The following is a 15076-nucleotide window of genomic DNA, read 5'->3' on the forward strand; positions in this document are numbered from 1 at the left end:
TTGTATTCGCTGGGCTGCTTTCAGGACCACCTTTTGTTACTTCTTTTACAGGTATCTGCACAATTTCCTGCAGTCTTGCAATAAATAGGCATCATAATATTATGATTAAGGCAGGATTTGTACTATTAAAATCACCGTGGTGGATTACGTCAGTCAAAGTGTTGGTGATTTTGAATTCAGGAATCTTGTAATTTTAAATCCCTCTGTCCTTTCACCATTTAAAATATTCAGAAGCATTCTGGGGGTAGAGCAAGGAAGAGTAAGTGTATTTATTTTGTTCTAGGGATATTACTTCTTTGTGAGGATCTTTTATTTTGTCATTTACAAAGTATTTGGGAATGCAAATATCTGAAATTGTCTTCAAGTGGTACTTGTGCTGACCGCCCCCATTCTCTGTAGGAAGGTTCTGAAGAAGACGTCAGCGCTGTCATTTGATGTAGAAAAGTCCTCATTCTTAGCGATGGGCAAATGCTGCATTTTTCACAGTTGTCCAAAGTGAGTGGGCTTTTGAACTTTCTTTCTCAGCCTATGTCGTTTTTTGGTAGGTGGTATTGCACCTGGGATCCTGCCAAACAGCTAGCGGAGTGTGCTGTGACTTCCACTGCCGGTACCTCTCCACATGTGCTCTGCACAGAAACCAGTGTGAGGGAAGTAGGAGGCTACTTGCTCAGCAGCTTGCCCTGAGTGAGGGGAGGACATGGACACAAAAAATGGGAAGCTGCAGGTTTTGTAGAGACTGATTGCTGAGTTTAGGGTCTGGTGTAACCAGCTGTGTCCATGGGAATTGCTTTCGTGTGATTCAGAGTCTGGAGGTCATTATCAGTTTATACTCAGTCCACACTGTTTAGTACATTCAAACTGGAATTTGTTAAGCTGTTTGGATGGACAGAAGGATCACAGAACTTATTATCAGAAATAGAGACTGGAGAACACTTAAGTTATATGCCACAGTTTAAAATACTTGTAGTGACTGCTGGTGAGAACACAGCAACTGGGAATATCAGTTTCATGTTGCTTTTCGTAATGAAATCAAGTGGCATATGTATGCAAAATAGAGTATAACAAGGTTTGACCTTGTCTCTTTATCATGCAAAGCACGTGATAAGTACAGTATTATAGCAGTATACTTCAGTAGGACAATGTCCCTGTAAAATAGATACAAACCAGAAGTGAACTCAAAAGGCTGCATATGAAGGCAGAAGAAGGTGAGGGACAAAAAAACCCAGTATTTAAATCCACAAGTGACACAGTGGGAAGACAATGTCAAGAAGTAACAAACTATTTTCTTTTGAAGCTGTTTGCACCAGCAGAGGTCTGACGATGCCGAGGTAAGAGATCAGAGGCCTAAAAAGCAGATATGAGAGGCTGGTATAAAAGTCTTTAACAAGGCCAAGGTTTACGTGCTAGCATAGATTAGCAGTGGGGTTAATGTCAAAATTCAGTCATCCCTGTAAGGCGAGACTGTGGGCTGGACATGATTTGCATTGCTCAATCCAGTGGGTAAATATTGCTTCATGTTGAGCAAGGTACAGGTCACAGCACAGCCCTGTTGGAATCAGTGTTAGGAGGGCTCTGTGGCAACTGATCCTAGTGATTAGTTATTTATTAATAGTTAATAATATCAATCTAATGAATAGTAGTTCATTGAAAAGGGAAGTTTCTTTATGTTTTCCTTCCTCTTCCACTCTTTTTTTTTTTTTTGTATATTGGTCACCCCTAAAGGTAATTATTGTAGGTCTGCTAGCACAGATTGTTTTCATTTGAGATAAAGCACAAGAATGCTTTGGGAAATAAAATACAAAAATAAAACAGATATTGGAAACCTAATATCCATTGTGAAATTGCCAAGCTTGCAACTTTCACAGGGGTTCCTTGTACAGAGCAAGTAAATACCTATTCCTAGGAACTGGATATTAATAAACTACCATAGATTATATTCCCTGTTGTTCATTCTGCAGGTCCCTGTGGAAGGGAAAATGGTTTAGCTCTTCAAGTTAGGATTCAGGAGAAAAGAAGGTTCAAAATCATTGCATTTTAGGCTCCCTGGTTACAACTTTCTGCCTCTGGTGTTTCTCTCTCTGCTACTAAAAGTAAGCAGAGTCAATGCTCTTTGCAGTGCATGTTCCTGTGTGGCACTGCATTCACCCAGGGCCAGCTTCCCAATTCCAAGGTGGACTTCTCAAACCCACCAGCCATGACCCAAGGTTCCTGGAAGGCAGCAGAAAAAATCCCACCTATTTCAGTGGATTTTTTGATCAAAGGACATAATCTGCCAACCTGCTGAAAGCATGTACTGCAGCAGAAAGAGGGATTTAATCAGCACTGCAGACCTTGGTCAAGCAAAACTGCTGCTTGAGTTGAGAGGACCCTTGTGTGAAGGAGACCTTGGGTAAACTGGACCAGAACAGGCGGTGGAACGTGTGCTTGGTGTGGCTGGTGACTGTCTCACTGCCTGTAAAAAATGAATCATTGTACTATTTTTGATTCAGCAACAGGAGAATGATATGTGATACAAACCTCCACACCCTCCCAAGGAGAACTATTAAAAGAGCAGAAGACATTCTTGAGAGGTTGCAGATACTCCTGCCTCCATCTTGCTCTTAGCACTGCTGGGTGCCTACAGGAGAGGATCATATGCTGCATGTTTTCCTGGCTTACTCCCCTATTTGAATACATAGTGTGACTTTAAAGACTCATCACAGGGAAATGACTCAGTTTTAAAGTAATTTTCAAAAATCATAACCTCATCAATCAAAAATCGGTCCCTCTTCACTTCTTGCCCCGTCAACCTTTATGCCAGACTTACTTACTGAGTTTAAATGCAGTTGGAACTCCATGAGAAGTTTGCTACCTTGCTCCCTTACTGCAAACCTGAGTAGCCTTAAATAATCAATCCTGTCTGAACTGGAGGAGGCCCAGAGGCTTTGTAGTAGTGGCCTCACAGAGGAACGTGTTTTCTTTTTCCTCCCTTCAGAGGTGCTGGTGCCTGCCCTGGCAGCTGGCATCAAGCATCCCACCCCATCCTTCCCCATCTCTCTGCCCCTGCTGCCATTAACAGTGGTGAGGCCCTGAGCTAGGAATACAGCTGTTATGTGCTATGACAGGAGGTGGGAGCTGCCCTTCTCCTTCCTTAGCCTTGACTCATTGACTGTTTTAAGTAGCAAATACCTGCTTATTGTTTTGCATTTATGCTTTCTCTGCCCAGCAGAGGACAGGCAAAGTGTACAAATAGCATTGCTGCTGTTATAGTCACAATAATGTTATTCCTGGGCAGAGCTGAGCGCAGAGGTTGACAGTGAGCATCAATTCCAGCAGCAGGAGTCCTTGGCTTCAGTGAGCTTTAGATCAGGCTCCCCTGTTCAGTCCTGGGCTTTATATCCAAGAGAGCTTGCCAGGGAGCTCATTGGCACCAGGATTTTCCTCTTAGGAATTGATACTATTACGTTAATGGGATGGGCAGCTGACCCCTGAAGATATTTAGAAGATATGTAGGCATAGCGCTTAAGGACACGGTTTAGTGGTGAAGGTAGTGCTATATTATGGCTAGATTCAATGATCGCAGAATCAATTAGTTTGGAAAAGACCTTTAAGATCATCAAGCCCAACCATTACTCCAGGACTGCCAAATCCATCACTAAACCACACTGCTAAAGGCCTCATCTACATGGTTTTTGAACACTTTTGGGAACAGTGATTCCATCACTGCTCTGGGCAGCCTGTTCCAATGCCTGACCACTGTTTTGGTGAAGAAATTTTCTTAAGGTCTCTTCCAACCTAAATAATTCTAAGTTCTTGCTGCCTCCTGGTAAGCGCATAGAAGTAATGCGAACAGTATTTTCTGTATCCTGCCTTGGTCCCAGGTGCATTTTTTCCAGCATTGTTAGCTCTCCTGTAAGACTTGAAAAAAAAGTTACTAAGATAATGCTTCTTTCATGGGATGGGTGAGGAAGAGCAGTGAGATGAGCTGGAAGACTGCGTGAATTTTGTTGGAGTGGAGTGCCCAGAGAGCAGCTTCCTTATGTAAAATAGTGGTAAATTTTGACCTTATGGGTAAAGAAGCTACCCTATGCAGCCATCCCCAGGGATGTTTTAGAAGATGACTAGTACTCTGTGGGTGTGCTGATCACTGAATATGCAAGGGTGGCTTGATTTTAAAGAACACATGACTGGCTTCACGCACCATGGAGAAAGCTCATGCTTGCTGAGCATTTATCTAGAATTATAGGCAGTAAACAGCTATTTTCCAAAGACAGTCTCTATCTTTTGAAATGTCTCTGTAGAAAGTAGCCATCATTTTCTTGCAGGTTTTCTTCTATCAAGTGTTGTCTAGACATCCAGAGCTGAAATCTTTACATTTAGAATCCACCTGCTTTACTAAATGGGTGCATTTGATACTGATATTTGATCACTCAGTTCGAAAGACTGTTCTTTTGTGCATCTTCTTTTAATTGTGGCAAAGCTGTATTCCTTTATTTGTTTGGAGGGTTTTTTCCTACCTATTTTGCTCATTACTATACATAGCCTGAAAATTATGTTCCTTCTGTTGTGTTCTTCAACAGCATTTAAGGAAAAAAATAAGTTAATAAGTTAAAGTTCCACAGCATGCCATAGCCCTCTGACTCGCAGTCAGAGCAGTTCAATTACTATACTAGCATTCAAGATAATTCAGTGGCATCACAAGTGTTTGTACTGCTATGTGCAGATCTGTCTTCACTGAAGAGACACCATTTCTTTTGTTAAGTGAAGCTCAATCAAGTTTTAAAATGTAGGCATCCTCAAAAGTTTCATCTTCAGTAGAAACCTCGCATCTGATCCTACATTCTTTGCTTTGCAAGTTACACAGGGAATGAAAACGGATCCATCCTTATAGTCCTTACTTTCTACTTCTTCTTCAGTTGGGAACAGTCCCTTAAACCAGGGAATTAATCTTGCCCTCTTCCTCCTCCAGATACACAGCACTGAAGTGTCATGTCCACACTAGCCTTTGGATGTGCTGTAAGACACTTAATTTTCAAAATGGTAGCTGTTTCTTGACTAGATTGACCAGAATCCTTGATTTTATTTTTTTCAGAGAGAAGAGGATAAAAGTCTTGACACATTTATGAAATAAAGTCTTGATACATTTATGGAGTGCACTCTTGACACATTTATGGAGGGGTTTTGGTGCCGTGTCAGCTGAGTGGTTTGTGTTCTACTATTTAAACTGTAATTTTCACATTTCACTGATGTCCCATAATATTAAATAGCTACCCGAAGGGAAGAGCATAAATATAACTCCCTACCTGCTTATTCCCCTTGTTTGGACTTGGCCTTGAGCAGGCCCAGTGTGAAACTTGAGTGTTTAAAAACCCCTGTAACTCTGTGAACCTCTGCCTTGACTGCCAGAGATCCCTTACTGCCTCGTTCAGGTGACTTCCCTATCGCAAAAAAGTAACTTGGGGACAACTTCTTTAGTGGCAGCAGACAATATACACGATGCCTACTTTTTTGCCCCTTCTCCACACACATTGCTGATCCCAAACCTAGAGTCCTGTCACCTTCCAGTGATGCTTGACTGGTGAGGCAAGAATCATGCTCAGGAATGATATTATCAGAGTGGCCTTGACTGTTTTGTGCTGTTATAAAGCTAATACTTTAAAGGTTCTGTGTGGCTCTGATTTGCAGTCACAGTTCATTAGCAGCCCTGTTTGTTAGGTTATTCCGTAAAGTAGGAAGAAATACAATTTGTTGCAATGGCAATAATCTTATACTGACCTATCATAACAGAACTTAATGTATCCAGAGAAAAAGCGACAATCTTGCATTAAAAAGTATTGCCACATGTACACCACTCCACAAATATTTTGGTAGTTTGTTCTTATTACTCAATATTCAGTAATCGCTAGTTTTCACATTGACTCTCAGAAACTACTCCAAAGTGTGTTAAATCCAACAGATGTCTTCTTACTGACTTAAAAAAAAAGTATATATGGATGCAGTTCAGAGGATGCTGGCTAAAATGCTGGGCTGGCTCTCACATTTCATTAATTTTTCTGAAACAGTTTAAATTTAAGGAGTACCGATCAGCTTTAGTTGAGAGGTTTGATTTTATCCTTAGTGAGTTACAGGGGGAAAGTTCTGTTTGTTAGCTAATTTTTATAGTTTATTCAATGCATAACTGTGGGATGGCTATTCTGAAAAATAGAAATACTTCCTTAAAGATTTTATCTACTCTAGATAAGAATCCAACACCTCTAATAACTTTGTGGGGTGTCTTATTCCCTTATCCAGGCACACTAAAAAAGCTTGACTACTTGCAAACTACTAACCAAATTTAAACTAACTTCTAAGAGATAAGAAACAATAATAAAACAATAGTTTACCCACAAGCTTGAGCTGAAAGGCTTGTTCTACACACTGTTGTTGCTGAATGAAAAATCTCACCTCTTAATATATTGTCAGATGCCTTTGGAGAAAACTATAGTTTTCTCATACAAAAATATAATCCATTTTCTCCAGTATTAATTTTTATGGCTTGGTTGGCTTCAGGTAACTGTCCAATTTTTGTGGTTCTGATACATTCATACAATGCTTGATGTTGTAAGGTACAAAATTTGATATGAGAAGTTCAAGTCTTATGAACTGTTTCTGGTAAGAATTTCTCTTACCTCAGAGACAACAGGAGACTTTGCTAAAGCAAGACAGAAAGTCTTCCATTAAAAAGCTGCTGCAGTAAAATACTTCTGGGATGCTAAGTTGAGTGATTTATTGCAGAAGAAAGAATTGCACAGAACAAAAGTATGCGCCTACTGTTCTTTGAGTGCTCTGTACCTGGACTCAGTAAGACATTGCACTTACACACATGCATACCTAGTGTGTCATACTGCATATATCAAAAGAAGAAATTTTGCTCTTGGTGAAAGAATGTGGGGTTTTTTTGTTGTTTTTCTGCCAGCAAGGATACGACCAAAGTATCAGCCCCATCAACAAGATGGCAGTCAAGCACTTCTGTCAAGCAGGCTGCTCACCCTACTGAAATATTCTGTTACTTTGCTACAGAATAAGAGAAGATCTTTAGTTTGAGAACAAACTAGTTAAGCAGTAAATGCCAGGTAAAGGTTTGATGCTAACACTCCTCAAGTACGAAGCTGAAAAGCTATATTGCTTTCTTGCCACTGGAACTTTACAACAGGGTAAGTAAATACAAAATTACATCTTGTGGTTGAGAGGAGAGAGGGAAAATGAAATTGCTCCTGTCAGATGTGGTATCTCCTGGAAAGCAAATGGTGATGGAATGGCTGGATTAAAGATAACAATTTTTGTCTCTTGATTTTTACCAGCCTCTACTTTAAGCAAATTTCATAGTGGGGAATATCATTCTTCACTCATTTGAGAGAAAACAACTTGAGGAAAGCAAAAATGCAAGTTAAGTTCAACCTTTGTTTATACCAGTTTGTTGGAATTTTTGTAGAGACTTTCAGTAGCAAAAATGACATGCCAAGTGAAATTATCTACTGGAGCACTGTGTGGGCTACAGCATCCTCCCTAGTCTCCTGGGGCTGAATGATGCTTGCACAGACTCATAAGTTACACCTTCCTGTCCCAAACCACTCTGTACAACTGAAAAAAAAATATTTTCCCCCTCAAGTTACATCATAATAGTGCTCTGTACTGTCCTTAAAGTGAAAGAACCCATAGATGTATTACACATACCAGGAAGCCATAGTAATATTTCTTTCGTGATGGGTTTCTCCAGGCTTTGTAAACCACTTTGAAAGCAATTTAGCACAGATTGTAGGTAGGAGCAGTTGCCTGAGTGGCCCGGTAGTTCTTGTCTGACATTATCCTTTATTATACCTTCCTCTAGTAATCACTGGGTTTGAATCTCTTCAAGGCAGAAATCACTTACTCTACACACATAAACACAGAGATGGTATAGTATTTGCTTGTGCTAGATAAGAAAATAAAGATGTGAAAAGGAGGTCAAAGAAACTTGGTTGTTTACCTCCTTATAGTCTTGATATTTGTATATCTGTTTATTTATACAGGCAGCAAGAGGATCCAGTCTCAGTAAGGAATACATTAAGTGCAAGAATTAATGTTTTTTTTTGACAGCTTAAACACAATGAACCTCTAGTCCTAAGGATATGAATATGTACTTATTTATAATAATTTAGTACTTGTGTAACTGCAGGGCTTCTATAACAAATGTATCATGTAATTACATGTTTTATTATATTTTTCCTGGCTTATGAAGTTCCAGGTTTCTCCATGCTGGTCCTTCTCATGGTCCCCAAAACAGCCGTGCCAGCATGATTTAAAAGGGGGTGAATTATGGAGTACAAGCATTTTCCCTGCTGCAGGAAGAACAATCTGTTGACTTTCTCATAAAGCACCAGTGTCACCCTATCAAAAAAAAACCTCATCAGGAAAATACTTCACAAACTCCAAGAGCTATTTTTCCATTTTTAATTTTACTTTTTCCCTATAAGAGTTTCTTGAAACCTTCAGAGAGATAGACACCGTCAAGTCTGCTCAATGGATTAGGCTCCCTGGTTTCCAGTAGGGTATGCAGGCACGCAGATGCTGTGGATGCTGAAAGTCTCAGGCTAGCTCTCTTTCTCAAGCTGAATCTAGACCTCAAGCTAGATTTAGATCTATATCTGGAACATTTTTCTTTTGTGTGCATTGGTTTGCATGTGCAGTGCTATGCAGGTGCCCTCACCTTGAGACAACCAACCACATCTAGTTGGGATTCCTGTTTGGTTTTTTTTTAACTTAAACAAGAAAACTGAGATATTTTGTGACCAAAGCCTGTGAAATCCTATTAGGAACAGGACTTTTATTGCTCCTGAGATTCAGGCCTCTCAAAGCTCCCTATTTCCATGGTGTCTATGCATGTAAAGCTAGACATCTAGGACAGAGCTGTACTGATCTCAGACTCCAAGCAAATGGCAGAGGTTTAACAACAACACTGAGTCCTCTCCAGATGTTTTCATGTGTACCAGAGAGGAAAACGTAAACATATTGCCCAAAGAACACAGGATGAAAAAGTCACCTTGTAAATGGTGATTTCTTTGTAGTACTTTTTGAACGTGTATCAGCAGGGAACTGCACTGTGCAGTCATGTAAATGCAATTTGGTTTTCTTTGTGATACAGTTTTGTCTTCATCAGCAAGAGACCCTTTGTTTTTAACTTCAGTGTCTGTGAAGGATCCTTCTGAGAGCTACTCATCATCTTTATACCTCAAGCGTTTGATTCCTTTGGGGAAAGAATGAACAAGTTGAAGTGAGCACCTCCACAGCAGTTGGCATATCCAGTAGATATTGCACTGCTTCCAGTGTTGGTAGGGCTAAAAAGCAAACCTCTGAATTTCTTTAAATTTTATCAAGGTATGGTATAGCACTGCAAGATGCTGACTTGCAGGTTCCCCAATCCCCCAGGTACAGAGCACCTGATCCCCAAAGAATCTCATAGCATAGGCAAAGAGAGAAGAGTTGGGGAAGGATGGGTTTCACAGTTGCACCCTATGCAGCTGTGAAATACCTTTGAAAAAAAAACAAAGATGTTTTTGATTGATATTTTCTTCCCTTGTTCAAGAGATAGAGGGACTATGACCAACAGTATGTGAGAGGCTAAGGCTATGCTGTCTCTGTGAAAAGACTGTGCCTTGTCTGGAGAAACAGTTTCCAGATACCTTAAATAATATCTAGGGAAATCCTTTACATCCTTATCATTCCTGAAGGCCTTTGAGGGAAATTACCAGCTGTTGGAGAACTGAGTGTAGCAGTTAAGACAGCTGTTTGGAGAAATGGCATAGAATTACCAAAAGCAATTAAGTATGAGAATATAGGAATAACTGTGTATTCATGTGAGAGTGTCAGGGTTAAAAGCACTGACTGTCACAGCTTTGGACACAAAAAATCCCACCCATCCTTGTAACAGTGAGATGAAAATTTGGTAATACTAAAATGGACACTTGCTTTGAAAAATTATCTGTTTTAACACCAACTGTAGATCCAGACAGCTACTGTCTTTCACAAATGAAACTATACCCTCAATGCAGATGATTTCAATGAGAAGCTCTGCCCTGTCATGCTCACATACCTTTGGAGAAACATGAACAGTGTGGGGAGCCATGAAAGTGCTGTTCTTTTCTATGTGCTCCTGAAACTGAAAAGCTTTCAGATCCTCCAGGCCCTTTAGGTTGCTTTCTCTTCCCTTGCAGCATTACGCGTTACATTGGACATTACTCCAGAAGAGAATTTGTACCTGTCTTGTGGATACTTCAGATAAAAAGTTCAGTACTAATAGTTTGGAATGAAAGCCCACAGTGTGGTGATTCAAATCAACTTCTTCCAAATGCTTCATTTTTATGCTTCCTTTGAAAGCCTTTTTTTTTTGAGGAACTATAAGGAGAAAAGGGATATTTATTTCTAGATGCACATTAAATTCAGTAGAACAATGAAAAGAAACAGACACTAATTGTTCTCTCTGCTGCATATAGTCAGTAATATGCATGCTGCCAGAAGAGACTTGAGATGGCATGCAGCTTGCTTCTCCCTTGCCTCTATCAAGCAGTTGCGAGTTAGCACTTTGAAGTTCTGAAATGTGCATCAGGCAGGAGCCAGGATGGTGTGTATTAGCCACTTTGAGTCAAACTGCATCTTTTCAGTTAGTACTTTGTGGCAATATGTGAATGCATTGCCTCTAATTCCAGCAGTATTTTTCTATTTCATAACTAATATGTTGCAATTTGTTGGTAAGTTTAGAAGAACACTATGTGCGTACTTGGTTCAACACTGGTACAACCTTGGCTTTGTCCTGAGGAACCTAAGGTACACCTGAAATATTTAGCATGTGTCTAGATGGTGAGACAACCTACTAAGCATGTATAAGCTGGCAGAGACCAAACTGATATGATGCTGACTGGTCATTCCCACCCCTCAGTGAGGCTGCAAACAGTGGTAGAATCTAACCCAAATCCAGCCAGTGAAGGTCTGCAGTGCCACATAACAGCATAGATGGCTTAGCAATCCCCAGCCTGACTGTTGCCACCAAAGTACCAAATGAAAATATTGCTTTTAAGCAAATGGGAACAAAAGCATGTGAGTGCTGCTTTTGGAAGCCGTAGCTGAAGATCACAACAGCAATAAGGAAGGTGTAGGGGCTTATGCCTCCTATTAAGCTTAGAATGAAAATTTCAAAAACAGTTTACAATGTAGAAGTTGTAATATAATCAAAATAGAAGTTTAGACAATGTAAATCACTTACATGGTTTATAGCGCTTGATGTACAGGAAAGCAATCAGTCCAACCAAAACACAGGCAGCTGTTAACCCAAAGACTGAGACAACTAAAATGCAGCTTGGGAGCTGTAAATAATTAATAAAGACTATTTTGATGATGCTGTTATTATTTGTAGATTGAACTAAATCAGGACAGATGACTGGCTGGTTATCTTTTTTTGTCTGAGTATTGCAAACAGCAGAAAGTTGAAATACAGATACTTATTCCGACTATGAATAGCATATGATTTACTAAGTTCTTGATAATTTATATAGTGAACAGAAATAAGTGAACATTTAAAGCACTTATTTTTCCTTTTTCCTTGGTAAAAAATAAAATGCATAGAAGGGGGTATATAGACTAAGAATTATATAATTATTGTAGTTGAAAATGAGATGGGGCTTTATGTGTAGTAAGCAGTATAAGACTGCACACAGACAATTAAACTAGAGATACAGGGAAACTTTGATCAAAAACTTAAGGCATGCCTTGATGACAACACACTATTACTTGATCCCAGTTCTCATATTTAACATCATGACGTTTATCAGTTTGCCTGCCTATTCATTGCCAATTGTGCTTCCCAGGGAGATTCCGAAACTGAGTGAATATCCCTAAGCTGGATCTGATCTATGCCATTTTTACCTTAAGAATCCCTGGGGAAAAACATGCTAATATAAAACAACAGTTATCTCCAAAGAAGCTGTTCCTTGAGCAGTATCAGGAGTGACAATGAGTTGGCATCTGTATACTTCTCTTTCCTCCAGATGTATTTGTCACAGAAATAGCACAGCATTGCCTTTTTTTATTTCACTAACGTGTAGGATCCTATTCTAGGAGGGATGTGGTTTCCAGCTGTAAACAGCATTGTTTTCTGGTCAGTATCTTGGTTATTTTTAATACCATGTGATTTGCATATTGTTGTTATCCAGTTGTGGTATACTGTACTTGGAGTTCAAACGTGATAGAGAGCTGTCTGTGTTCAGGAAATGTGTCACTAGTTTAGTGCTCATTTGCACTATGAGGGTCTCTCCCGAAAGGAAACAGCATAATCAGAGAAGAAAAAAAAAAAAAAAGGAAAAAAAAAAAAAGAAAAAAGTCCTCTTGAAACATGGCAACATGGCTCTTGAGGGATCATTCAGTTTTTTGACATCCTGTTTTATCATGGCACCTCTTTGCTTCTTTATTGCTCTTTAAAAATGCTCAGTTACGCTTGTGTTAGACTCCCTCTAGTGATGAAACAGTATGCAACTTACATGAAAAATCACTGTTATAACTGATGTTGTCACTTCTCCGTGGTACTAACTGCATTGGCAAGGTCTGCACTACCTGTAGAATAGGCATGGGCTCTGTTACTTCACTCTTTGCTACTGAAGCATGTTGTGACTGTGGAAATGTCCATACACAGAAGTTTGCACAGGACTGTGCCCCATGGCCCATCCTCTCCTCCTAGATAGGCTCTGTATTCATACAACAGGGTAGCTTGATGTGATGCAGGGTGATGAAGGCCTGCCTATTCCTCCATCCTACTTTCTCCACTGCCACCTGTGATAGGGAGCACAAAAATTGAGGTCCTCTTCTCAATGTAGTATTAACAGCAAAAAGCTTGTAGGAGAGGGTGTGAAATAAGATATGAGGGCTATGCACCACCACCTTCTACAACAGAAACAGCTCTATAGGCAGTTTCTTAGAACATACCAGCTGTGAGCAATTATGTGTTAAGAAACACATTTGAGTAAATACAAATCATTTGCAGCAGAGACTAATCAGCAGTCACTGTGGAGTCGTTCAAACAGCTACCTGAACCAATGGAAAAGGTGCAAAGAATGGAGAAGTCAGCTTTGTAGTGCTGCCCCATCCCTACATTTGTCACTGAAAAGTACACCAGGTTTAGAAACTGAAAAACTAAAAAAAATTACTTTCCTTCATTGATACAGTATTTTACTACACAAGCAACTATGCAAGCTGTTCTTTAGCATGATACTGGATGGTATAATTATAAAAAGTGCTGTTATTGTTAGATAGAAAATGATTCTGGTAAGTATAGATTTTAAGGCATTAGAAAACAATAGGGTAGGTGGGTTTGATATTGGCTATCTGTGGATGCATAAATAAATAACGAGACTCAAGATAGTTCTCTATTTCCCATTATGTAAAAGAAAATAAATTTCAGTTTTAGAAATGTAATTAAACTACAGGGAGTGTTGCTGTTTTCAGATGAGATTCTCATTTCACTGTCTTGGTACAACCACCTCTTCAGGTATTTGAGAATGTAAATAAGAAACTAACAGGTATTTGAGGATGGAAATAAGAAACTAACAGGTTTTTGAGGATGTAAACTAACAGGTATTTGAGGATGTAAATGAGAGAGTACGTCTGGGGCCAACCTTAGGGACATCTCCTGGCATCTGCTACCTACTTTTGCACAACTTACAAAAGGACAATCTATGGCTCAGAGCCTTGCTTCTGCACAAAATGCCACCATACCTCAAGGTTGGGGTTTTTTTCAAGCAAGTTAAAATTACAAAATGGAAGAGTCTAATGTGGCTGCACACGGTACCATGTCCTGTGGATCTCCCCAAGAGTCACATTGCCACAGCCATTCTGACATCCTGAAATGGCTGGCACCTGGCTTTGCAGGGAAAATCTGCAAGCAAAGAGAAAGCAAGCTATAGATAAACCTGTTACTAAACCTGTGGGTGCTTACCTTCTCTAGGATTTCTGTTTTGAACTTGAACAAGACAGGGAAGCATGTGGTGTTGTCAAGGACTTGTAGTGCTGTTGCAGTAGCATTTTAACTAGTTGGTTTTGTATTTTTATGAATATAGAAAATTGAGCGTTCAAGTACCTCATTAGTGAATAGCTATTTCAGTGAGGCAGCTGGGCCAGGGAAGAACAAAAGATACTTGGATCTTTTTATAAATTCCTTTTCGCATCTTTCCAGAAAGCAGAAAGTGGAGGGCAAACAGCAAGGGCCTCTGAGCGAAATACAAAGTTGTGCACACAGGCAAGGTCTAAACGAGTTCCTTTCCCACCAGGTTAAAATAAAACTATAGACGTCTGTCACTGTGCTGAGTTTCAGTTTAATCCAGTTAAAAACTAATCTATACAAAGTACAGAGTGGACTTCTTTTTTTTTTTTTCTTACATATATTGCACTGGAGGATATGAATTTGTACAACACTGACCAAATCTTACCCCTTCATCCTCCTACCAAAATCCCAGCCAAATGCAAAACCAAATCTCTGCATCTTTGTCTTGAAACCGGTCTCTCTGTGGAGTTACATTCAGTTTTCGCATAATCACCTCCCAAATGAAAAGCAGAGAAAAGCAGAGTACAGGTGAAAGTAATGGTGCCCACGATATTCCAGTCCTTTATCTACCTATGATTATAGCTTTCTACTTTCTCACTTAGCTGTAAGCTTAATTTTTTTCCCATCCTTAAAAAGCTCCTGAGAAACCAGTACTGTGGCAGAAACATGCTACTAGTGGCTACTACTTCTAGTCTCTTTTATGGATGAGAGAACCAAATTGGGATTGAAAGCAACAAACACTTTAAGAAGCAACAAATCTGGAAAACATTTAATGAGTAAGCATGACTTGAGCACATTGCATAACCTCTAAGGCAGATGTTCCTCACAGTGAGATAACTCTTATTTAAACCATGCTTCAGAATTGATCCACAAAAATAGTTTGGTGACTTTATTACACTCAGATGGAGACTTTGTTTAGCCTGGGCCTGAAGAAGACCTTTCCTCTACAGAGGAAGACAGTATTGGGTGAACACAGTCTGTCAACAGACCAGAACT

The 15076-nt window shown here is 39.7% G+C and overlaps 1 long non-coding RNA gene across 1 annotated transcript; it reads left to right on the forward strand.

Annotated features, from left to right (window-relative positions):
• The first annotated feature begins 12495 nt into the window (after positions 1-12495).
• LOC133206494 (uncharacterized) lies at positions 12496-14800 on the forward strand. The gene is made up of 2 exons (XR_009723792.1): positions 12496-13528; positions 13600-14800. It is a non-coding gene; the product is annotated as an uncharacterized LOC133206494 (long non-coding RNA).
• Positions 14801-15076: the final 276 nt, after the last annotated feature.

This window comes from Neopsephotus bourkii, unplaced genomic scaffold, assembly GCF_033783945.1.
Source record: "Neopsephotus bourkii isolate Nb327-2 ecotype Australia unplaced genomic scaffold, CSIRO-AGI_Nbou_v1 NB_1792, whole genome shotgun sequence".
Lineage (NCBI taxonomy): Eukaryota > Metazoa > Chordata > Aves > Psittaciformes > Psittacidae > Neopsephotus > Neopsephotus bourkii.